Below are 25447 nucleotides of genomic sequence, written 5' to 3' on the forward strand. Positions count from 1 at the left end.
TCCCTCCGCTGGCTGAACCCACTGCAGGGTCTCTGCCTGCCTGTCCTGGGCGCTGGAGGTTGGAGGCTGGGGTTTGCTGGGGAATAATGAGACAGTGTCTGCTGGTGGGAAGCCCCCTGTTCCATACATTCCGGCCCCTCCCTTTCCCCTTCCTTCCCTTGTTCTCCCCCTGTGCCACCACCCCCTCTCCCTCCCTCCCCCCCAAAAAGGCAGAACAGTTCAGTTGGTTGTAAAAATTAATGAGTTCAGATACAGACTTGCCTTATTCCGGTCCAGCTGCGTAACCAGGGCGATTCCAACCAGCATTCTAGACACTGACATCAGCTCCACACCCCGGCACAATGCTGCTCTGTTTGATCTCAGAAACAGATCAGGCTCCTGGGCTTTGTACATCCTGCTTCCTCCCTACGTAAACTCATTTTATTACCCACCAGGAGAGCGCATCTCCACTGCTCTCTCCCCAGGCAGCCAATACCAGAGGATCAGGACCACAGCGGACTCTTCTTTTATCAACTGGACACTTTGATCCTGCTCTCCTCGTCCTCTTGGAGGTTCCCCCAACCCCCAGGTGCTGACAACTGGCCGAGGATGGTGGTGGTAATGATTTCACCACTTTCCATTTACACAGCCCTCACTATTTTCAATGCACTTCTATGTTCTTGTCTGATTTGTGGCCCAGGACCACCCTGGGAGGTGGAGGTGCTACACCCATTTTATAGATAAAGGAAGACTGGTAGAGCTGGTGATCAGCAAATCTGGGAACAGATTTCAGGGCTCATGCTATGACCCAGAATGATGACCTCTTGGTGTGGGCACCAGGTCATGTAGAATGAGTTTCTGTTGGTGACCTGAGTTGGAAGAATGCTCTGTGGACCCACTTTATGTTAAGCTAAAGGAGAAAGAAAGGAACAAGTGTACTGTGAACTGTTCAAGAGTGTATCCTAGTGTTCTCAAAATTTGTTGAGGCTCACTGCCCGCCCCGACACACCAGCCTTCTGCATACGGTGGTCCCAGAAGCACCAACCCCAAAGAAGTGTTACTAGCAACTTCCTAGAGATTTCAGGTGCAGTGGCAATGGTTTGCAGAAGTGAAATATAGAAATATAAACCTTATTATGGGAGAACTTGGGGGGGTAACTGTTATAGAAAGGATGGACTTGAAAGAGGGTCTACATTAGTCTGCCAGGTCTATCACGCTGAAGTACTTACTCAGGGGCTTGGTGGTTTAAATAACAGAAATGTATTCTCTCACAGTTCTGGGAGCTGAAAGTCTGAAATTAAGGTGCTGTCAGGCCACACTCCTGAGACTGTGCATGGAGTTCTTACCAGCTTCTGATGGTTGTCCTCAATCCTCAGCTTGCAGCGACATCACCCCAGTCTCTGCCTGCGTCCTGACCTGGCATTCTCTCAGTGTGTTGTGTCTTCTCATGGTAATTTCTTTCTTTCTTTCTTTCTTTTTTTTTTTTTTATAAGAACAGCAGTTAGATTAATATCCACCCTAAGGTAAAATAAGGTCATACTCTATTGGTGGTGGCAGTGATGATGAGGATGAAATCCAATGACTAGTGTCTTTATAAGAAGAGATTCTTATTAATGTAACTTTGTTACATTAATTTACACATTTCAGAGATCCTACTTCCAGTAAAGTCGCATTCATAGATACTGGGGGAGAGGGCTAGGACTTCACTGTATCTTTTGTGGTGACACAACTGAACTCCTGGCAGGGTCTTATATTTCTCTCAAGGTTGTCTAACTGCTTGTCTTTACTCAGAAGCTAGGGAATTGGATTGGTTCCCAAAGAGCCATTAACATGGGTGTTAAGGATTCCTTATACTTGCTCACATTTTTGCTGCAGTGTTTTCACACATATACTCATTCAATCTGCCCAGCAGCTCTGGGGTTAGGATTCCCATTTTGCAGGCGAAGAAATGGAGATGAGCACAGAGGATGCCCCTTGTTTGAGGTAGCCAGCACTGTGTGGCTATGGAACTGTAAGTGTGAATTCATCACCCACCCAGGTGGCTTTTCACACTTGACCACAAGAATGAGAATTCACTGAACCTGCCAAGGACCCCAGCTGGCAAACCCAGCTGGTTTGCAGGTTCCAAAGCCCAGGTTCATTTCACTCACCTTATCTTTAGTGGAATTGGCACGTGATTCAGCTCGAATCTTGACCTTGGCAAAGATGCTATTAGCTAACACTTTGCAGAGCTACTTCTCTGAAGCTTCCCAGAGCCCAGCAACTGAATCGTGAACTAGGTGGTCCCCAGTTTCTTAGGCATCATCAGACAGCCTGGCTCCCTTTAAAGTTGTTTAAATTTGTGTTGACCAGCATCTTCATCATTCCTAACTTTTTCTGTGTCTCTTTCCTTTGTGGAGTACATAAAATCACCATTTTAGCTTTTGAAATAGATTTGCTGGGCAGTCTCATGGTTTTTTTAGTAGCTTAAACTGTATTGTTTTGTGAGTCTCTCTGTGCCAGTCACAGCATTTGCTGTGAGAAGCAGCAGGACACTGGGGACACTGATGTCTTCATTTTTAAAAAATAGTTTTACTTGAAAATTAATGTTGATTAGATTTTAGAGAACTGTTTCCCACAGGATATTTTCAGTTGTTAGAAAGAATAGCTTCACTAGCAGGGTTTTCACCATGTTGTCAAGCTGTCTTCTATTTTGGGGAAATTTTCCTGATTTTAGCTAGAAATTACTACAGGACTGCTGACCAGGACTCTTCCAGAAACCCAAGCCCAAGTGTTCCCTAAGGAATATTGAAGAATATGGGTCCACAGTGGGTCTCTCTCATCCTCTTGTGGGGGAGAGTCTCAAAGGAACGTCTCTGTCACTTCTGACACATCAGCTGAGTTTAATCCCAACCAGCGCATCTGAGAACCAGCAAGATGGCACTATCAGGAAGCCTACCCTGGTTGGTCTGCGGCCTTTGACCAAGTAAACACAATCTGAAAAGGTAGGGGAGCTTGAACGCAAAACTGTGAGTGACCCCATCTGTGATCCTTGACTGATTATTCCTCTGGGGTGGACCAAAGAGGGGGAAACCAGAATAAATGGTCTCTCCTTGCTTTAAACAAAATATTGCTATACTTCTTGCTACCTTATTTGGGGTATTTTCCAAGTGAAAGTTCATTAGGGAGACAAGAAAGCACGTTCCACTAATATCCATTAAAAAGGGTTTGAATTTCAAAGGGCAGAAGAAATACAATAATGTTGAAGCAAACAGCATGAAAAGGGTCTTATGCTCCTGAGAAGCAAAAGAGAAGGAGGAATGGTGACTTGGATTATTTTTTAGAAGCCAATCTGGAAATTTTGTATTTCCTGGGCACTCACTTACATGAGCAGCTGGAACTAAACATTCTGGAATGTTTGTAAATGTTTAGGTTTCTTTCTTCATATTTTCTTCTGTTGGCACCAACCTGAAGGGTCAAGAATTCCCTAAACATGGGTCTTCCCCACCAGGATGGCTATTTTTAATATGTATTGACCAGACAATATACAGAACCAGGATGAGGTATAGACTGGGAGCCCAGGCATTAGGTTGGCCGGGGAATAAAATCTAAGCAATGGACATCTGAGAGGTGGGGCGCAGGAGTGACTCATTAGAGGTTTGGGCTTGAATGGGGGAGTAGGGTGACTTTGCCTTTAAACACAGATGCTAGTGAACATTAATCAGATCCCTGTTTGGTGATTGGCTGAATAGGAACAGAATGTCCCTGCTGAAGGCTGTCGGAGGTACTGGGTAGATCCCAGGGTGACATGTCTCTCATTCAGGCCAGACAGCTTTTCACAAAGAATCCAAAACCTAGCTGATCCCTCTCGGGAAGGCTCCTTTGGGGAGCTTCTGCCTCCTTTGGCTGCCTCTGGGAAGGAGTGGTTGCTTTCAGTGCTTCAATCCTTGTGCACAATGAACCTCCCCCAAATACCTCTTTCAAGCTCAGGTCTTGAATAGGCATAAACGAGGAGCTCTAACTTCTCAGGAGAAAACCTACTACAAGAATAGAGGCCTCCTGAGTAATATTAAATCTGGATTTCTAGCAGTGAGATGAGAATTTGGAGCAGGACATCAAGACGAACCCATCCTCACCTTGCTCATGAACTCAATTGGTGGCCCATCCTCTCTTCCTGGATCCCCTAGGCTCCCAGGGTCACCAGGAGAGTCCTCTGGTCAGGGTTCTCACCTGGGCACTAGTGGTCTTCTCAGCAGATAATTACTGTGTTGATAGCACAGTAATTATCTTCACAGTCTTTGAAATCAAAGGTATATCTCCAAATCCACTGTTAGTTGCTCAGTTTTCTTATCTGTAAAATGGAAATAATGAGTAGCTGTGAAGAATAAATGTAATCATGTATGTAAGTGGTTACTCATCTCAGTGCCTGGCACACGGTAAGTGCTAACTAAACAGTAGGTTTATTATTTCTGGTGGGCTTTTTGGAGAAGTGTATAAATAGGGACATAAAGGTTTAGAGAGCAGCCATTCCCTGCTACACTTGCTATAACAGCGTCCATCTGTGCAGGGAGAACAGATCTTTTGCTCCTCAGCTGTGCTGTCAAATGTTGACTTAAGGCAATGCTGATGCTTTGCACCAAGAGCTGAGCATGGAAGAAATGAATGCTGCCTGTTCCTTTTTCTTTGATATAATGCAAAAAAGACTGCAATGTGCTATTCTCTAGTGACTTCCTCATTTGTTCTTAACTCATGTAGATACTGTGACTTGCACTGGCAGCTGAGAATATAGTCCATGACGAAGAAAGGCTTAATTTTCTCTTGTGGCCAGGCCTTGGATTTTACCAAGGTGTATATCCAGGTTTGCTCAGCAGCCATGTTCTTCCCAATTGAGGTATGCCCAATTACTAACTCTTCTTCATAATCCTTATCATTTGGAATTCAGCCTCTCAAAGCCCGGACAAGAAATCCTGAATTATCCCATTTGGCAGCTCAGGAAGAGCGGGAATTGGTAGAAAAGATTAGTGGGTCAAACAGAGAGACAGAAAGATAACCATTCACTAATTCATTCAACAGCATACTGCATGCCAGCCACTGTGTGTTGTGCTGAGGTTATGAAGATGAAGTAAACTCAGCCTCTATCTCAAAAATACAGTGGCTGTTGCTTGTTCTGGGTGCTGTTTAAAATTTGAAAACATTTAACAGGTTGCATATTTAAGATCTAGGCATGTTTTGATGTATTTTATTTTTCAATAAAAAGTTTTAAATGTAGTGACAAAGACACCCTAACCAATGATTCTAAATGCCAGACACAGATGTGGCCATGGTGTATGGGAGACAGGCAGGGAGAATGTGTTAGGCTTTAGGGAAGGCTGCCCAGAGGGGCAAGTTGGGTGCCTGGCACAGGGTCCAGGTGAGCCGAGTGAGGAAGGAGAAAAGTCATATGGTATGAGCAGGGATCTAGGAAGATTGTTGGGAGTGTAAGCTGTGAAGCAGGAAATGAACACAGAATTAAAAGGGACAGGGGAACTTTCTAAACATGCAGGTGGGCTTTGTTTTGTGGGCACTAGGAGCCCTAGGTGGGTTTCAGCCAAAGGGAGGAAGTGGTCCAATTTGTATTTAAGACAGCAATGTGGAAGTTGTTTTAAGAGCACAGGCAGTTTTGCGGTCCTTGCCATTTTCTCAGTTGCCTTTGAGAAATTATTGAGTTTGAACTAAGATACTAGATATTACATACACATATGTGTGCATGCACCCACACCTATAATTCTCCAGAGCCTATAATAGAGGATTCGCAGGCATTGTTTTACAAAGAAGCTCATTTGAGTTTGCTAGACACAAAGAGAAACTTCTCTCTCTCTTTTTAAATGTCTTGTTCATTATCAAGAGATTTTGAGTGTTTGTTAATGCCTCCTATGTCAAATATATATATAAATATATATGTATGAAAAAAAGCAGCACACATCTCCTATCTTGTATTTTTGTTTTTGGAGAAATTTTTAAGGAAGCAATTCTGTATGCTTTTGGGGACTTATTTGCTGCTCGTCTCGTCTTTGAAATATTTTCTGTTATCTTTCTTTCTGGCGAGACTTTAGTCTGGTGAGTGAACACCCTGGATTAGCTCATCTCTTCCACCTTTAGTTATTCACTTTTTCCCCAGCGTGTTCCAGAAACAACTCCCAATACAAAACAACTGATGAAGAGATTTTATATCCTCTCCGTGACCCTAGATGATCTGATGCATTTTCTCATGTCTTGGTCCTTTAAATCAGGAGGCTGAAGGACTGTGCCATCCATTTCAGAATCATTGGTGGTGCTGAGAGAGGCAGTGAAAATATCCCAGGGAAGCTTGTGGACATGGATGGGAGTCTCATCAGTCTGGAGGTTGACTGGGAGTACAAAGACTCTGGTTGGGGAGAGAAGAGGTGGTGACAAGGATGTGTGGTATCTATCCAAATCCTCATGTCTTAAAGGACATTGATTTTGCAGTCCCCCATGGGGAGGAGAACATAAGGCTGTCTTGTCTAAGCCAGGGTATTTCTTCCTGGAGGTTAGAATTCTGCAAAGTGTTGGGAGACTTGGGTTGTGGTATGTATGAGCCACCTGTGAGGAGCTTTGGGCAAATTACCCCCTCCTCCCTCTGAAGACCGTTTTTCTCCTTTATATGAATAGAGATAACAGAGCCTGGATTTTTGTGCTGTGTGATGTTAGAGAGTAGAAATATTTGGGATGCTGAAAAGCACATTTTGCAAATGATGGGCTAGTGTGAGAATCTTCTCCTGAGCATTCCCCTAAACACCACTGAAGCTGCTCTGATTATAATAACAGGGTTTGGAGAAATTATGCGAAGTGTCCCTCCAGTGAGGCAAAAGCCTGTAATAATGTCTTTATTATCCATTCCAGGGAGATCTAGGGCAAATGCTATCTAGCTTCCTTTGGTCTATTTGTCTACTTTTTCTCCCTCTTCCTTTGCAGGTTTTGCAAACTCATTTCCACGTCAGCAAAGGCAAAAGCTCACAGGAAAGTAGAAGCTGAGATTTGGCGATATTAGAAGAGAAGCATTGGCCTTAGAGCCGCCACCTAAGTTTAGGTCTCAGTCCTGCCCTTTATTCCCTGTGAGTACTTGGGCAGGTCTCTTCACCTCTCTGGGCCTCAGTTTCCCACGCATATTGGTGAGAATATGATTACGGTTCTGGATCCAGTGTTGTCCCAGAGCATCTAGTAATACCTAGCAGGGGCTGAAGAGCCTCAGGTGGTAATGTGATTGGCCACCAGTACAGTGTCTCCTGTACACTCATGACAGGAGTTGATGTCGCTATGCCCCCACCCTGGTTCTTGTTCCTCACAGTGGCTTGGGGCGGGTGGCTCAGCTTTCCCAGCCTGCAGAAATGTGCTGGGTGCATATAGCGGCCGTTTTCTGCCAGTCACAGCTCTGGGAGGCAGCAAGGAAGAGGCTTGGCCAAGATATTGTCTCTCCACAGGACAACTAGAAGAAGGGAGGTGGGAAGAGGGGTCACTTGTAAAGTAGCAGGGCACTGGCTGAGTGAGACCTGCTGAGGGATGAGCTTTACTCAGAGGGTGGGTCCAGTTCCCACTGTAGACTGAAAGTAAACTCCCTAAGTCCTGTTGTAGTTAGCTAATGGCATTCCCCAAACCACAGGCTCCAGAGATACGAGCCAGTTCCAGGAGAAGCCACCCACGGGAGAGGGGAGGATGGGGAGAGAAAGTCTGACTCAGGATCCTGCGTGTTGGGGACTGATTACTTCAGCAAGAGGGTGATTGTACCCTCTCTTGCAGGATTCAATGCTAAGACCTCAAGCAAAATCCAATCCAGCTTCACAGCTGCTCACATGGGCAGGGAGTTGAGTTCCCCCTCCTCAAAATCAATAGAGTGAGTCTTGGGGTCAGTTGGAAATTCTCTGTTCTGGTGTGTCCAAGCTCGGTGAGACGGCACACCACCGAGGAGGCTTGGTTTGGAAAGCTCTGAAAACCCCTGGTCAGCTTGCTGTCAGTCAGCTAAAACACAGGGTTAGCTGAACTTTCTTCCAGGCTTCATTTCAAACAATTGTCTGTTAACATTTTCATTGGAGAGTTCCTCCATGTTAGTAGAAAAAAGTTTGTCATATCCTATGAATGGCTTGTTTGAGAAATAAATCCTCAACTCAGTCAAGATGGGTAAAGTTTTGAGTTCCTCATGAGCACAAGCCACAGCTACAAAAACCTCATGGAGAAGCCACGGCAAGAAAGAAAACACCACAGAGTAATGCAGGCTAGATGCCTTCGTAAACTGTAAAATCTCAAAGGGACCTTGACATCATCTGTTTGATCTCCTGCCCTGAGATAGGGTCACACTTGAATCTTCCTTCAGTCTTCAGGCTCTACAAGTGCTTGAACAAGTGCTTCTCTCTCTCTCTCTCTCTCTCTCTCTCCCTTGCACACACACTCCTTCCTTTGCGATTTTGCACCCTGCCTGCCCCCATAACTCTCTGCAATTAGGGACTGAATTCCCCAGTGCCGGGCTGGACTTAGAGACCCAGCGAGAGGGACTCTTGAGAAGGAGAAAGGAATTCCACACTGGTGAGGTTAGGGCCACAGTCCTTAAAGCCAGCTGGTTTCCTGGAGACGGCTGTTTTAGAAAGGGAGGGCTCCTGCTGCTCTCAGAGGGGAGCTGAGTGAGGTGAGTGGGGGAAACCATCCGGAGGCCCTGCAGGCTGGCATGGGCACTGGCATGGGGCTGGCATCTGCGGAGCCCTGTAGGCTGTCCCCCGGCAGCATCCCCATCTGCCCTCTTACACACCCATAGCCCAGGGCCCAAGTTGCGCTATTCTCCATCCATCTCTGGAAACCTTCCTGCTCGGATGCTACTTCAAAGCCCCCTGGGAATGCCAAGTCGCCAATTAAGCCTCTTCGAGGCAGGTTCTCATTCCTTCCCCACTAATTGAAATGTTACTCCTTTTACTAAACCCATAAACCACCCAAACACAACGGTCTTCCTCATTTGCATTGTAACAACGTCCCTAATGTGCTTCCAAAAGCTTTACGTAAAGGGGAACCCTTTCTCTCTCCCCCATGAACGGCCAAAAGCAATTCCGAGGCAAAGGCCTTCATTTCCATCCCTATACAGCTGCTCATTAGCTAAGGTGGAATAAATTCCTTTTATTCTGGATTCATTTCCCAGGATGATAATGTCTTTTTTTGTCTCAGACCACTGTTCCCAAACTAGGCCTTAACTGCTGATAGTAATTGAGTTAATACATATTTACAGCCAGTAAGGTTAAAGACAGTCTCCTGTAGTTTTATTTGAGATGTTTTATTTAACCTGTAATAAAATCGTTAAAGAGTTGTTCCGTGTTAATTCCCTGATTCTTTATCTTGTCTCTACCCCTTGCGAAAGTGGGGTGAAGGCAGATGGCTTGGCCGTGGGATCAGTTTTTAGGCTACAGAGAATGGGGACCCAAGCTCACCCCTCACCTCAAGGTCCCCTCTGTTCAGAGAGGGCCTCTCCTGGGAAAGCAGATAGCCTGGGGCCATGCTGCTGCCCAGGCTCCCAGCCAAAGCGCAGGCAGGGTGATGAAACCCTATCAAAGACACAGGGCTGGGCCAGGCTCCTGAATCAGCTCCCACCAGTAGCTCTAGCCCAAAGTGGCCCCCAGACTGGGCACAGAGCCGAGGTGTCAGGCAATGTGACAGGTCTGGCCACTGGTGCCTGCCCAGAGAAAGGGGCTAAAAACAGGGCAGGAGGAGGGAACACGGGATGAGGGCAATGCCAGGGAAAACCAGGGGGTTTCCAAACTTCACCCTGGGAGGCCTGAGGCTTGTCTGTGGACAGTCAGCCTTCTCGAACTGTCTATGTCTGTCTCCTCATAAAGCACAGGGAGAAATATGGAAGCCCTCTCAGCCATGGGATTCCTGGCTTGTTCATTACATTGGAGTGAAACTGGTTTACAAAAAGAAAGTGGTTTGAGTCCCAGATGAGCTGATTGCACCCAGGGCTGCAACCAGATGCCAGCAACTCCCTTCCCCTCTCTGTGCCTTGCCAGGGCCTCTGGCTGCTTCACGTTCTGATCTATCCAGCAACAGGGCCTGAGGAATGGACCAGATTGTGGCAGAAGTGGCCAGCAGGTCCCTAGAATCCATGTTGTTACAGGTTTTCTTGGCACATAACTAGACTATATTTTCTAGGTCCCCTTCAAGTTAGATGTGGCTACATGACAGACTTGCCACTAGTGGAGTTTGTGGGGGATGGGTCAGAAGTTGGAGGGAGAGAAGATGACCTTCTGGGAAACTTCTAAAGCCAAATCTTAGAAGTGGCAGAGGCTCAGGCACTTCAAAAAATTTAAGGGGAAGAGGACAGCTATTCCACCTATCCTGTGTATAAGCATGAAATAAAAGTCCATGGAATTTAAACCGTTTTGTACTTTGGGGACTATTTGTTGTAGTGGGTACTCTAGCATTCAGTCTGACACACATAGCATGATGTGGACTGGGGAGGCTGTTGCTTTTGCCTAGAATGCTCATTCTTGAGCCTTTCCCATGCAGCTTAGAGGATCTGGCTCCAATTCCAGCTCCTTTGTGAAGCCTTGCCATATGCAGAGGAAGCACAAATGTGGTCTCACCCAGTCATTATTCCTGGTCCCTTACAAGGCCACCTTTGCTAACCTCTAGGCAGATCAAGCCAGGCAGGCATCTAGCCAAGGGAGTAAGATTTAGAAACTCATCATTAAGGCCCAAAGTCTGAAAAACAAAGGTACCTCCTCCAAGATGCATTTCCTAATTGTTGTTTCTGAAATCAGACTCCAGAGCCTTGGATGAAAAGGGACACTAGCTGACTTCTGGGAGGATTCAGCATGTCACATTGAGATGGGTCTTTAGCAACTTACTGCTGCTCCTTGCAAATACAAGGAGAGCCCCAGAGTCCAGAAAAGGCAGTATCAGCAGTGGAGACTCCTGACTCGAGATAGTTCTCCTTAACTGCCTTATTTAACCTGATGACAGAAGCAAGGCAGATGCCATATGCTGTTGTCAGTTGTCCCTTTGCAATTCCCGGTATCTGTCATCCTTCAGTCCACTCCATTTCCATATTCTCAAATAGTACTTCTTATTGCCGCTTCTGCAGTAGCTTCCAGACACTTCTCACGTGTTGGCACTTGCAAGTGTATTGGGAAGTGCTGGCCTTTCCAAGGTGGCTGTGTTCTATGCCCATCTGGAGGGACAGGGCCACTGGAGGAACACTGACATTTTCCAGTGTCAATTTCTCTGTGTCTAGAGGCATGCTGGTCAAAACTTGGATATGACCTACCGTCTGGGTGGATTTAGTTTTCCAGTGTGGTTCACTCCTGTCAGCATTGTTCCTGGTTGTTGTAGCAGGATTCAAACCCACACGTTCCACCTCATACTTCCTTCCTGGGTAGCTACTGTGGAATCTAGTTCTGGATGCTTGGTCCAAGCCACAGTCTACAACTGGAAGCCATAAGCCCAGCAAGTCTGTGGCAGGGTCTGAGGGTCCCAACTTGTCAACAGAAAATACATTGTGGAAGAACATGGAAGAAGGGATCCAGACTGGTTAATTGTCCATAAAGGAAAAAAGAAACAAGCATTTTCTTTAAATCCCATTGCTAGGATCAAAGAAGAGGAAGTCACCCATGTCTACCGTTCTTCTTGTCTTTGTTCTCTGCACCCTTCTGATTCATCTCTTGGCTTTATCAGTAGCTCCCTCTTAGCTTAGTGGGGGTGTATTTGGGGGAGCAGTGGTTACAGTGTGTACCCGTGTGGGCAGTGTAACAGTCACATTGGAGATGAGAGGAGAAAGGAGGGTTGACAAAGTGAGAGCTGGGAGTGCCATCAACAGTCATTCTTCAGTATTTATTAGAACAATGAAGGAAGTTTGCTTCATAAATACACACTTTATAATTCACCATGTGCTTTTCCATTTGGAATCTCTTTTGATCTTTTCTAAAAAAGATAAAAACAGAACATTTGTAAGGCAGAGACATGGAGAAAGAACCAGCATATTGGGGCATCTCCATTGTGCTTCTCACTTTCACATAGATAGAAAACTCTTCCTATCTCTGACAGCCCTGTGAGACAAGTCATCTCATTTGGGGGGCAAGTGATGGGGATGGAACCCATGGACCACATGCTAGGCAAGCGCTCTACCACTGGTGTACTGCCAGACCCAAGCTATCATTTTAGTTGTCATGGTGAAGAGATCAGAGCAGTGACTTGTCTAAGACCACATGGCTAGTAAGTGTTAGATGAAGGATTTGAACTCAGATCAGCCTAAGTCAAAGTCAAACTCCTTTCCACAACATCAAATTGCTTCCCTAAGTACATGGAGATATTAGCAAAGAATAATGATCTCCAATTTAGAGCTTGAGGAAAGTGAGTCTGAGAATCAGAGAGGCATACAGTCTGACAGTTTCTAATCACTATTGATTGCGACTAAGCTTCTAATTTGTGCTGAGTGAGTGCCAGGTACAGGAGAAGAGCTAGGTACAGCCCCTCTCCCAAGAGACCAGCCATCAGTTGGAAGCCATGACCAATCCTGAGGCCCCACCCAAGGAGTGCTTCAGCGTGAGCACGTGTGAGCTGGATTGGATGGTGGAACTGATGAAACTCAAAGAATCTGAAGTTGTGATCAGCACGGGATCCAGACTGCTACCCTGCCTGTCAACTTGATAAAAATAAATGGTCTTTGCTGTAGGATCTGGGTCCCCTTCCATCATTTATCAGAATCTCTTGTGATCTGGAAATAAGGACACTCAAATCAACTGCAGATACCTATTTTGTGGTCACCATATCTTCTTGACAAGGGTGGCACTCTCTTCCCTTAGAGAATGAAGCCACTCTTCTCACAATGGCTGGTAAAGACTCTGAGGAGAGCGAAACGTGGGCGCCTCGCCCCTCCGTGTTCCCTCCAAAATGAACAGAAGCTAAACATCCTTGTAAGACAGTTGTTCTCATTTTGTGGATGTGAATTCAATGGCTCATGGCTCCTTTCTACTCATCCTGGCTCCGGCTTAAGTTTTAAAAACTAATTCTCTCTGCATTAATCTGAAAAGATCCTTCAAACAAAAGCTCAACATCTGAGTCTATTTACTGAGTGTGCAGCTGTGTCAATTGGCCAAGACAAAGCGAGGCTTCCTGGTCAGCCCACAATGGGCTGCAGGTAGTCCTACAAACAGAGGAACACAAGGCAGGGGCCTCGCACCAGGCAGCAAACCTCCTTCCAAGAGGAAGAGCTGGAGCCCAGGGGTCAAGAGAAAAGGAGGGCGCCCCACCCCCACCTCCCCCACACAAGTGGGGACTGAAAGATATGATCTGTAAGCCCATCAATTAGGGCTATTAAAAAGGTAATTAGCCCTCTTCCATGGAAACCAAGGACAGAGATGTGAAAAGGGGGAAATTCATTTCCATGTGGTTACATTTTAATGTGACCAGTGCCCTTCAGTAATGAAGCGAGGTGCTATTGTTGAGAATGTCACTTGGTCTGTCTTAATGGGAAGGTAGTATGAAGCCAGTTACAGAGCTATCTTATAATAAAAATAGTAACTTTTTTGTTCTTGAAAACACGTTGTTTTTTTTCCCTGCTATCAAATTCTAGATACAAATCAAGTGGCTAGGTTTGGGAGACTAGGGAGGAGTTGAAAGTCACTTCCTCTCTTGTTTCCTTTCCTGAGCAGAATCATGGCAGGAAATGAAATCTGAAAATGTCAACAATGAACAATTTGTCTTGGATTCTGGTAAGTGCGAAATTCAGAATTAGGTGTTTCTGTTCCCTCTCTTTTCAAACATGTGTGGGTATTTTGATAATAAAGCCCAAGAGAGAATGGAATGAATAGAAGAAAGACGTTTTTCATAATGAGATTTAAAGATCTATATGGAAAAGACTCTAAAGTGTATGGTGCCCTGCGCAACTCTGGCCCAGGTGGCAAGGAAGATACTTACCCATATTTACATTGCTTCTATGTGTGTGTGTGTGTGCACACTATCCTACTATCACACGTTCTGTTCCTCCATCCCCCTCCCCCCCCCTTTTTTTTTTTGGAGGTAAGATGTGCATACAGTGAGATGCAGATCTGAAGTGTACCACTGGATGTATCACATCCTGGTAATCAACAAAACAATCAAAATACACAATTTTTCCTTCATCTCAGTAGTCTTCTGCCTCCATTCGGTCAATACAAACCCTCTAGGCAATTACTGTTTTGATTTTTATTACTATAGATTAGTTTTGCCTGTTCTTGAATTTCATATAATTTATATCATATGACATGAATCCTTTGTGTCTGGCACCTTTCACTCAAAATAGTACTTTTTGAGAACATTGGTGATGTTGATTGAGTGTATGAGTAGTTCATTCTTTTACTTATAACTAATATTTCATTGTATGACTATTACTCTATGTAGCCATTCTTGTGTTGATGGACATTTGAGTTCTTTTCAATCTTAGACTATTATTAATAAAGCTTCTGTAAACATTGTTGGGTAAGCTTTTTGTGTGAATATGTTTTTATTTCTCTTAAGGAATTACCTAGGAATGGAATTGCTCACTCTTAGGTTAAGTACATCTTTTACTCTTTAGGAAACTAAGAAACTGTCAAAGAATTTTCTAAGGTGGCCCTTCAACAGCCAGGGGATGAGAGTTTCAATATTTCCATCTCCTCACAAGTATTTGTCAGTCTTGCTAACAATACCTGTTTCGATGATATGAAGGGGTATCACTGTTGTCTTAATTTTTTCTGAATACCAAGGCTGCTGAACACATTTTCAAATGCTTGTTACCATTTTTTCTTTCATAAAGTCTCCAGCTTTTCATCCACTTTTTATTGGTTTGTCTTATTAATTTGTAGACAATATATAACTTATATATTCTGGATAAAAGTCTCTTCTAGTATGTAGGTATTACAAGTATTTTCTCTTGGTCTGTGCCCTTAATTTTTATTTTCTTTTTTTTTTAGGGGGGGGGGTCTGTGACTGGGGTTTGAATGCAGTGCTTGAATCATGTTCTCTAAGGCTTAAGTCACCCCTCCAGTCCATTTTGCCCTGATTATTTTGGAGATAGTTCGTGAGAATGCACTATTTGCCCAGGGCTGGCCTTGAACCTCATGATCTCAGCCTTCAAAGTAGCTAGGAAGCCTTCCAAGTTGGCTATCTTTATTGATCACCAAGTTTATTACTTTAAAATAAAAATTTTCCAATTGTTTTATGGTTAGTGCTTTTTGTGTTTGTCTCATCTAAGAAATCTTGGCCTGATCTAAGGTTATGAAGATATTTTTCTATACTTTCTTCTAGCAGCTCTGTAATTTTAGCTTTGTGATTAAATCTGTAATTCATCTCTAATTTTTTTATTTTTTTGACAGGGTCAAACTTAGGATCTTGTACTTACAAGGCAAGTGATCTACCCACTGAACCATGCTTCCAGCTTTCCAATTAATTTGATGGTGTGAGGTAACAGTTGAGGATGGTTTTGTTCAAAAATTTGTCTAGTAGTTCCAAAACCATTTGATGAAGATTTTCCTTTCCTCATTGAATTGTTCTGGTGCCTCTGTCATAGATAAATTGATTAGATATGTCTGCCTCTACCAATTCTCTATCCAATTTTTAATCTATCTTTAAATCGATACCATATTGCTATGATGGTTGTCTGTTTTTAATGTCTTGAAATTAGATCATATGCCTCCTATATTTTACTCTTTTTACAGGCATGAGACAGGCGTTGGTGTTGCCTATAATCCTAGCTACTTGGGAGGCTGGGGAGGATTGGGGTTTGAGGCCAGTCTGGGCAAAGAGTTCTTGAGACCCCTCCATCTCTAAAATAACCAGAGCAAAATGGATTTGAGCTGTGGCTCTAGTAGCAGAGCACCTGCTTTGCAAGTGCTAAACCATGAGTTCAAAACCCAATCCCATCAAAAAAATTAATTAATTAAAAATTAAAAAAAGATTATTTTGGTCAGAGTAGGTCTTTTGCATTTTTATATAAATTTTAGAATTAACTAGTCAATTTCTACAAAAAAGGCTCATTAAGATTTTGATGGGGTGTGGTAAATCTGTAGATCGTTTGGTGAAAGGGAGAATTAATACCTGAACAATATTGAACTTTTTAATTAATGAATATGGTACAGACTTTTACTTATTTTTCTTAGCAATGTATAATTTCCAGTACAGAGGTCCTGAATGTCTTCTGTCAAACTAATTCCTAAATGTTTTATGTAGTTTGATGCCATAAGAAATGTGCTTTGAAAATTTTATCTTATAATCATTTGCCATTTATGTATTAAAACAGAATTGATTTTTATGTATTTGATTTTGTAACTTGCTATGTTACTGAATTCCCTAGTTTTGCAACCATCTGTACAGATTCCTTAGGGTTTTCTATATATATGCTCATGCCATCTGTAAATAAGTCTTACTTCTTTCTGCCCAATCCTTATACTTTTCATTCCTCCTTATTGCTCTAGCTAGAATCTCCAGTGCAGTGTAGAACAGGAACTTAAATTACTGGTGGTTCACCTTGGTTGTGTGTATGCCTGTGTTAAGGATTTTTTAGGGTGGGTCTTGTTTTGTTCTTTGGATATATAGTCAAGTATCTCTTAATGACAGCTTACATTCTGGGAAATGTACTATTAGGCAATTTTGCCATTATGTGAACACTATAGTGTGTACTCACACAAACTTAGATGGCATAGCACAAAAGAAAATGATACAACCAAGAGATCTGGTAAATATAAGATGTATGAGACTATTGTGAGTATACCACACATTATTTTATAGCAAACTTTTTTTAATAAATAGAAAGCATACACTCTAACACAATAAAAAGTATAGTATGATAACTACATATCCAGTGACATAGTCATTTGTCATCATTATCAAGTAGCATGTACTATACATAATTGTACAAGCTCTATCTTATGTGATTGCAGTACACTAGGCCACTTTACCTGGGGTGTGAGTTATAAGCTGTGCTGCACAGTATGGTGGCTATGAAGTCACTAAGCGATAGGAGTTTTTCAGTTCTATTATAATCTTATGTGACCACCATCATATAATGCAGTTGGTTAATCACTGACCAAAATGATGCATGACAGTGATTCTTTTTTTTTTTTATGACAGTGATTCTTAGCCTATGGCATAGTCTGCTAGTGGAATTTCTAGCTTCTTATATGAATGTATGAAGTGCTCACCTTGTGTTTCCCATGTGCTTGACTGGAACTCCAGTCTTTCAACACTGAGGATCTCTGGTGTCTCTACCTGGATTTCATCTCCATTGAACCTGTCCTCTGCTAATCCTTGTGGAGTTTTACACTGAGCATGTACAGTCCTCCACTTGGCCAAAGACCCTGAGGAATTCTTAAGTATAAACTTATGACAACCTCTTTGCACTACTACCTCTTCTCTGGTGCCCTCCCTGCGGTAGATCCCATGGCTCCAGTATCTCCAAACTCTGCTCTCTGATTCCTCAACTAAACATGCTCATCACACTCCGCTTGGGCTATATTGTACTAAATATCCCCAGGCAGAAAGCCATGTGGCATATAGGACTCCCTTCCTGGGGTTCCCTTCTTTCAGAGATCATGATCCTGCTGCCTGTTGGTCAACCCCTGGCAAGAGTTGCCTTGTATCCTCAGTCTTGTTTAATCACTGTTTGTGGGGAGAAGGCATGTCCAATGCCAGTTGACCCCATTATAGTCAAAAACAGAATTTCACCCATACACATTTGTCCAACCAGGTTGCCACACCAAGAACATATCTGCACCATCTTCTTCTTCTTATGTTCTCAATAGAGGGCAAAAATCATACCTTGGTGAGTTCAGAAAAACACTTGGTGCTTTTCACAACTCTTGACTTCCAACATTCTCAACAAACCAGCCAACAAGCAAACATATAGAAAAATCAATTATGTTTTCTAAAATTCCAGTCTCTTAAGAGTGCTTTCTAGGCTAGTGTTGCCCATTCTGTGTTCTGAGGAATGCTGGCTCTAGAGGAGTCTATATAGTAATCCAGGGATATAGGGATCTCAGACAAGAACTTCTGGGGAGAGTTATGGCTGATTTTTTTCTTTTTTCTGAGAGTTACATGCACATAAACACATTAAAGACTCTGACACATTCTTGTAAACTTTTTCATTCATTTAATGTTTTTCAAGTGGAAAAACATTGGAACTTCTTATTTAGGGACTATTCATTGATACTGGAAATACTTGCTCTTTTTTGGTTCATGGATTATCTGACCTCTTATCTATTTTCACCAAAGTTTTGGAAAAATATTATTCAGGAGGCAAAAAATTGGGGTTTTTCATGGAAAAATCAAGACTACTACCAATCAGAGCATTTTTTGGTAAGGCGAGTGATTAAACAGATAACTTAAACTCTAGTAATCTTCATGTAAAGGCCATGCATCCCCAGTGTACAAGCAAGAAGATGGCCTAGGGAAAGGGATTTTTCCTTTAAAGTTGATGGACTCAGATCAGCATATTTATTTTTCAAAGCCCTAGAAATCTGGAAGTAAAATGCTAGTCCATAAAATTTTGCCTTCAGAAGTATTTCATATAGAGCATATTTTAAGATAATAATCTACACATATGAATTTTATTAATCATTTATGAACCCCTTTAAAATACTTCTGGAAACATTTTCCAGCTCAAGCACCTCTTTAAAATCCAATGACATCATGTCTTTTGGTCTATACTGTTCTGTAATGGGGGTCTAGAAAGCTCCCTGCCCTCCATAAAGCAACGACTAAAAGGTTTGTCATCAGCCTCCCTGAAAATAAGCACCTGGGAACTGTGAGTGCAGTGAACTCCCACCACACCTCTCTGAGGCAGCTAACTGGATTTAAACACCTCTCTCCAGTGAGGTTATCACAGGTACAGCAAGAAGCAAAGCCACCATCCTGGGGAACCCCTGAGACCAAGAAGGCTGTGCCCTTTAGCCTTTAGCTGTAGAGCAGTCCGGTGGAGGAGATACTCTTGTTGAAATCCTTGGCCGAGTGAGCTGCCCACTTGCTGCTGCTCACTTCTCCTGATGCTCTTTGATTTACAGACAAAGGCAAAGCAAATGCCCACTGTGCCAGCTAGTTTTTCAATGCTGTGACAGAATACTGGAGGTAAGCAACTTAAAGGAGGAAAGGTTTAATTTGGGTCATGGTTTTTGAGGTTTCAGTGTGTGGTTGCTTAGCCCCATTGCAGTGGAGCGGTGGTGGGGCAGAGCAGCGTAGTGGAGCAGGCATAATAGAGAAGTACTGTTCACCTCATGGTGGCCAGGAAGTTAAGAGAGACCGGGAGGGGCCAGGGAAAAGATTTACCCTTCAAAGCACACCCCCAGTGACCTACTTCCTCCAGCCAGGCTTCATTCAGCCATGAACTAATGGATTAACCCTTTGATAAAGTTAGCACCTTCCTGATCCAATCACCTCATAATCCAAGCTGGGAGGAACCTTCAACACATGAGTCTGTGGACCATTGTACATCTAAACCATAACACATAATTATTCATTTATTCAGTTACCTATTTGTTGATTTAAAACTGATTTCTTAGGTGCCAGTTTTGACCCAGCACTATACCAGAGGTGCTAGGATACAGAGGTGGACATCACACAGTTCTTGCCCTCATGGAGCTAGTATTCTAGTGAGGAACAGAAACAACCAACCGATCAAGCCATGTAGTAAGATGTGCTATGGGGAAGGATATATCACAGTAAAAGATGGAACTGTGGTTGGACGGGTAGTGTATTACAGAGAGGTGATCAGAAAGATTTTTCTCTAAGCAGGTGACATTTGTATAGTGATATGAATGAGAATGAGGTGAAGAAATATTTAAGGGAATTTCCTGGCAGAGGGAACAGTAAGTGCAAAGGCCCAGAGGTTGGGGCTTTTGGTTGAATCCAAGGGTTCCTAAATGCTAACTAACTGGGCACATCAGGCTCACTTAGGAAGCTTCAAAGACAAATTATATTCCTGAGCTCCTCACTCTCAGAGCCCGATTTAGTGAATATCAGTGGAGTGTGAGCACCTTGGTTTTTAAGAGGTTTCCCAAAATGTTGTGATGTTTAGCCCAATTTAGGAAACTGTTCTAATCCAACGACTTCATTTTACAGATGAAAAAATTGAGGTTCAGAGAGTGGAAGTGACTTGGCCTAGGCACAGAGTTATGCAGTAACTATCAGGCCAGAAAGCATACTCGCACTTTCCCAGCTGGTGCCCTTTCTCTGCTACCCTGCCCTCTTCTCCCCTACCCCACGGTCTTCTAATAATAATTGTTGTTTTTGTTGCTATTATTACTGTAAATAACAACTACCATGGGTTGGTATTGCAGCAGTTCCTGTAAGCACTTGATTTGTGTTAGCTCATTAAATCCTCACAAGTCACCTTATAGTGTGATGAGAGGAAGATGAAGGTGGGCAGGTGGAGCAATTTGCCCAAGGTCACACAGATGACAAATGATGAAGCCAGGACATCTTCCTGCCCAGTTTGTGGTGCTGAATTCTGCTGTATTGTTGTCCCATGAGGACTTTGGTGGGGATTCTGGGATGATCATTGTTGCTGTTACTGACTCATATCAAACAGGAATCTCTGTTCCTCATCTTGTGCACAATCCAGTTACACTGGCCGTGTCATTCTATAGGCAGCTGGAGGTTTATCTACAGCTGATGCTATACAGGGCCAAACAGTGGAGTCTGTTACTTTGGAAAGCAGCTGTGGCCTGAACATGACTTACTTATCTCCCAGAAGTAGTTCATGTTTTCTTTTAGTGATTTTTGAAATCAAGCTTTGTTGAGGCTGCAGGGGGGACGAGGTGATGAGCTTGCTGAGTGTTTATGGCATAAGAGTCTTAGCTACATACAAGTAATAGATCACAAGGACTTCTCTCCTGAGGACACAATGACTGGTCAGGTCATTTATGTCACTGTGCAGGACCCTGGAAGTAAGGTTTAAAGATGAAGACAGTACGATCAGTTGACTGACAAGTAACTATAATTCGTGGCATAAGGCAGCAGAAGTCCATTGGCGTGCTAGAGATACAGAGGCCAAGGTTGTTCAGGGCAGCTTGCAAGGATTTCATTGTATCTGGACCTTGGTTTGATAGACAGGGCTAACAGATAAGAGGGGGTGGGTGGAACTCTAGGAAGAAGGGACAGCCTCAGCCAAACCACACAAGGGTCACATGGCATGTTGGTTTGGAAGAAGGGAAGTGAATACAAGGGTTAGAAAAAAAAGTGTATGAATCTCATTCTGTTGCATAGGTAGCACATTTCTCTGTGCTAGAAGTTCAGGGTCAGTCCATGACATGTTTTTATTAGCTCTCCAGGCATTAGGCTCCAAATACTCAGACCAGAAACACAGAACACTGTCCACTGGGATCCTTGTCAAATATATTAGAGAGTGCATGTTTCACTCATTACTGGACTTCTCCTCAAAATAGGATAATGGTGGCTTCTTTCTCTTTTTCTTTACAGGTTAACAACAGATTGTATGATGGGCTACAAAAGGAGGACACTGGATAGGAGGCTGAATTGTGATCTCACCAGTTCACTCCAGCTCTGACATGTTATACTTCTACCTACTGCAGCAGCGAGAGGTCAGAGCCCAAGTGTCCATGCGCCCAAATTGCACTGCCTACTCTTTTGTGAAGTTCCAGTATCCAGATGAGGGCAGGTGGGACCATCCCAGTACTAAGACCTTTAGATGACAATTGTCTGTTTCACAGTGGTTCCTGTAGAAAGGACAGAAGAGAGGCAAAGATCTTGACCCTTCAAAGTTAGCTATGAAGACAGGGCCAGACATCCCTATAACCTAAAGCTGTGCTGGAGCTGGCTCCTAACCAGCTCTGGAGAGTTTATTGTTAAATTTTTAGGAGTTTTGTGAGCCAGTTGCTAAATAGAGCCATTATTAAAACTGAGTCATATGAAATTATAATTAAATTATATTTTAAAAAGGAAAAATACTTAAACCTATCACTAATTATTTCACTAGATTTTAACAATACACATGCTTTTGAGGTTATTGAAATTTATTATATCTACATGGCAGATGGAGAAGTATCTCCATCTGTTACTACGTAGCAAAGTCCATCTCTTCCCTGCTCTGCGTTCAGTCTGAAATCAGTGGTGGAATGTGTCTACACTGTGGGAATGGGTGAGTGCTAAAAATCAGAGACTGATTAATTTATCTCAATTAAAAAGTGATGAAGAAACATTAATTATCCATATTAAACCTAAAAAGTGAGTTTTTCTGTACTTATTACATTATAAATAGCACAAAAAGTTGAGGAAATATTCTTCTAGTTCTCACAAACTATTATCCAATTCAACAAAGAAGTCTCTCACATCGTTGATAATGAAGTTCCTTCCTACGTATCATTGTTATCTCGCTTTTGTCTTGTTCATTTAAATGAAAATATCACCCAACATTCATATCATAGCTACATTCATTTGATAACTACTAGCATAGATTGGCCATATATTTAAGATTTCAGCAGTAATCAATAAAAGTGTTTTGTGAGTCTTATTTGGATGTATGACATTTGTAATACATAGTGTTATGATGATTAATTTTATGTGTCAGTGTGTCTGGGTTAAGAGATACCCAGACAAAATACTATTTTGGGTATGCCTGTGAGGGTGTTTCTAGATGAGATTAGCATTTAAACCCTTGGACTAAGTAGAGAAGATTCACCTTCACCAATGTGGTGGGTATCATTCAGTCCCCTGAGGGCCTGAATGCAACACAAAGGCAGAGAAGAAGGGCAAATTTTCTCTCTTCTTGAGCTGGGACATCTGTCTTCTCCTATCCTTGGACATAGGATCTCCTGGTTCTTAGCAACATCCAGCCCATGCCCACCCTTCACCTCCCATTCTTAAGCCTTCAGTCTTAGATTTGGAATTACACTGTTGGCTCCCCTGATTCTCAGTCCTTCAAACTCAGGCTGAACTACACCACTGGCTTTCTTGGCTCTCCAACTGGCATTAGGACTTTGTGGTCTCCATAATCATTATTCCCGTAATAAATTTCCCTTTTCATGTCTGTGTCTAGCTTAGTATTTTTCTGAAGAACCCTAATACATTTTTCTTATTATTTTTAAGTTGTGTGCTATAAATTCTTTATTCCAGTAAAATTTATGTTAAAGTTGCATCTATGTATCTATCCATCAATCAATCATCTATTTTTTCTTGTCGAGCTTGTTTGGAGGTTCTGGTAGGGAGTACAGCTACTGTATACCCTTGACCGAAGAACAGTCCTCCTCTGTTGGGGATGGTTGTTCTCATCGACCAAGCATGCAGCCTTGGGAGGGATGCACATGGAGCGATGAGGGAGGAAGAGGACACCTGCCTAGCCATCCAGATCAGCAGAATCGACCCTGGAGAGCAATGGGGTAACAGATGTAGCAGCCAGATGGCCCTCCTATCCTCTTTTCCCTTAGAGATCTTGTTGTTGAACCATTATTTGTACACCATTGCGGAGATATTCATTCCTTACAACTTGAAAAAGAGGAAAAACGTTTCTCTCACCTAACACAAATCAAGTGGTCTCTGCAGAGCAGGGCTGACTTGCATTGGGTGCACAGGGTCTCTTGAGAGCCGATGCAGAGCAGATCACTCAGTACACAATTGAACGAAAATGCAGCACATTTTATTCACAGAGCTCACGATTTTCCCCACAGCAGATCCTCCTCACAGTGTCTCAGGATGTCCGTGCTGGATGTTCTGCTCTCTCTACTTCCCAGCGACTTGTTCTAGAAGCATAAGTCTGGTCTTGGCATCACTCATTTAAGCCATGCAGCAACCCTCTTGCTGGTCTTCAGGCTTGCCAGGCATGCTCATGTCTCACAGCTTTGCACCTGCTGTATCCTTTGCTGGGAACAGTCTACCAGACACTCACAGGACTCACATGCTTCTTTATTCAAATGTCACCTCCTTGATCACCCATCTAAAAATATTGTCTCTTCCTCCTCTCTTCTCTATTCTGTGCTGTTTCTCTCTCTCTCTCTCTTTCTTTCTTTCTTTCTTTTTCTTTCTTTCCTTCCTTCCTTCCTTCCTTTCTCTCTCTCTCTCTTTCTTTTTTTTCATAGTACCTGTTACTACCAGACAGGACATATTTATTTATTATCTGACTTGTCCAATAATACGTAAATTCTGAAGGGCAGATTTTTGTTTCACTTCAGAACATTCAATAGCACCTGGCACAGAGTAAGCACTCAAAATAATTTGTCAAGCAGACTATGGGGACTCACGCTTGTAATTCCAGCTACTTGGGAGCTGGAGATTGAGGTTTGAGGCCAGCCACAGAAAAAAGTCAACAAATAAGCCAGCAGTGGTAGCATGTGCCTGTGACCCCAGAGAGGCCGTAGGTGGGAGTACTGCTGTCTCAGGCCAACTCTGGGCACAACCATGACCCTACCTGAAAAATTTCTAAGGCAAAAGAGAGGCAGGAAGCTAGGGGTGTGGCTCGAGTGTAGAGTACCTGCCTAGCAAGCATGAGGCCTTGAATTCAACCCCCAGTACCACCAAAGAATATTATTTTATTGTTGAAAGATTGAATAAATGAGCTTGGCTCAGAGTCTCCAGGATTGCATGTCATCTGCCATGAGAGAATCAAACAGAGGTGCGCGAGGTGGCTTGAACCATGTGACCTCCTACCTGAGAGCAGGAAGTGAACTGCCTTGTTGGCCAGTTGGTGCTGCCACCCTGGAGATGATGTTCGCTTTGCCTGAGGCTCACCCCAGGTGAAATCCCAGTGGGTGTGAGGCTTTGGTGCTTGTGTGTCATGCAGTTATGTCCTTTTTCTGTTGAGTGTGTATTGACAGATGTGTCCTATCTGCTTTCTCTATCTGGCTAGCCTTGTTTAACTTTCTGCAAGATGGATGTCTCCTGGCTTTGCTTTTGAATTCCATTTCTTTGACTTAAAGGGATGGAAGGGCAGAAACAACAAAGACTGTTTAGACTTTAGTCTTCCCAATTGTGTGATTCAGTAAATAGGTAAATAAAAAGGGGAAGGGAAGAAAAGAAAGAAACAGGAAGCCTAGGCTGAGTCCTCCAGCTTTGGGTTCCTGATGGGCTTGGCTGACATTAGCCCAGTTACATGGGGGATGATGTACCTGTGAGAAGTTAATGAGAAAAACCCAGAAGTGCTGCTCCCACTATGGCTCCCATTTGGACCTCCCAGAGACAGCACTGCCCTCTCTTCTGGCAAATTCTAAAGGTGAGATTAACCATTGCAGGAGGTACTGGGGTCATTCTACTCTTTCTTAGTAGTAAGAAGGAGTTATAGATGGCATTTCTGCTTACTTTCCTTTGGGCTTTTAGATTTTGAAATGGTTTCTGAATATTACACTAAAAAGGCATAATTAAAAATACAGATGGGTGCAGGGTGTATTTCCAGTGGTCCACGTTCAAAAGGCAGCCAGTGTGAATCTACTGGTTACTAATGATCACACAAGTCAATGTCCTCACTTCTCAGATGGGCACACTGAGGCCCACTGAAGGCCTCTGAAGG

The 25447-nt window shown here is 43.2% G+C and overlaps 1 long non-coding RNA gene across 1 annotated transcript in view; it reads left to right on the forward strand.

Annotated features, from left to right (window-relative positions):
- The window catches only part of LOC141423267 (uncharacterized), a 68039-nt gene extending 43379 nt beyond the window's left edge, over window positions 1-24660 (forward strand). The window contains exons 4-6 of the long non-coding RNA XR_012447990.1: window positions 13638-13697; window positions 15318-15405; window positions 21412-24660. This is a non-coding gene — a long non-coding RNA (uncharacterized lncRNA). The remainder of the gene's footprint in view (window positions 1-13637; window positions 13698-15317; window positions 15406-21411) is intronic.
- Window positions 24661-25447: the final 787 nt, after the last annotated feature.

The sequence above is a fragment of the Castor canadensis genome, chromosome 5 (assembly GCF_047511655.1).
Source record: "Castor canadensis chromosome 5, mCasCan1.hap1v2, whole genome shotgun sequence".
NCBI lineage: Eukaryota > Metazoa > Chordata > Mammalia > Rodentia > Castoridae > Castor > Castor canadensis.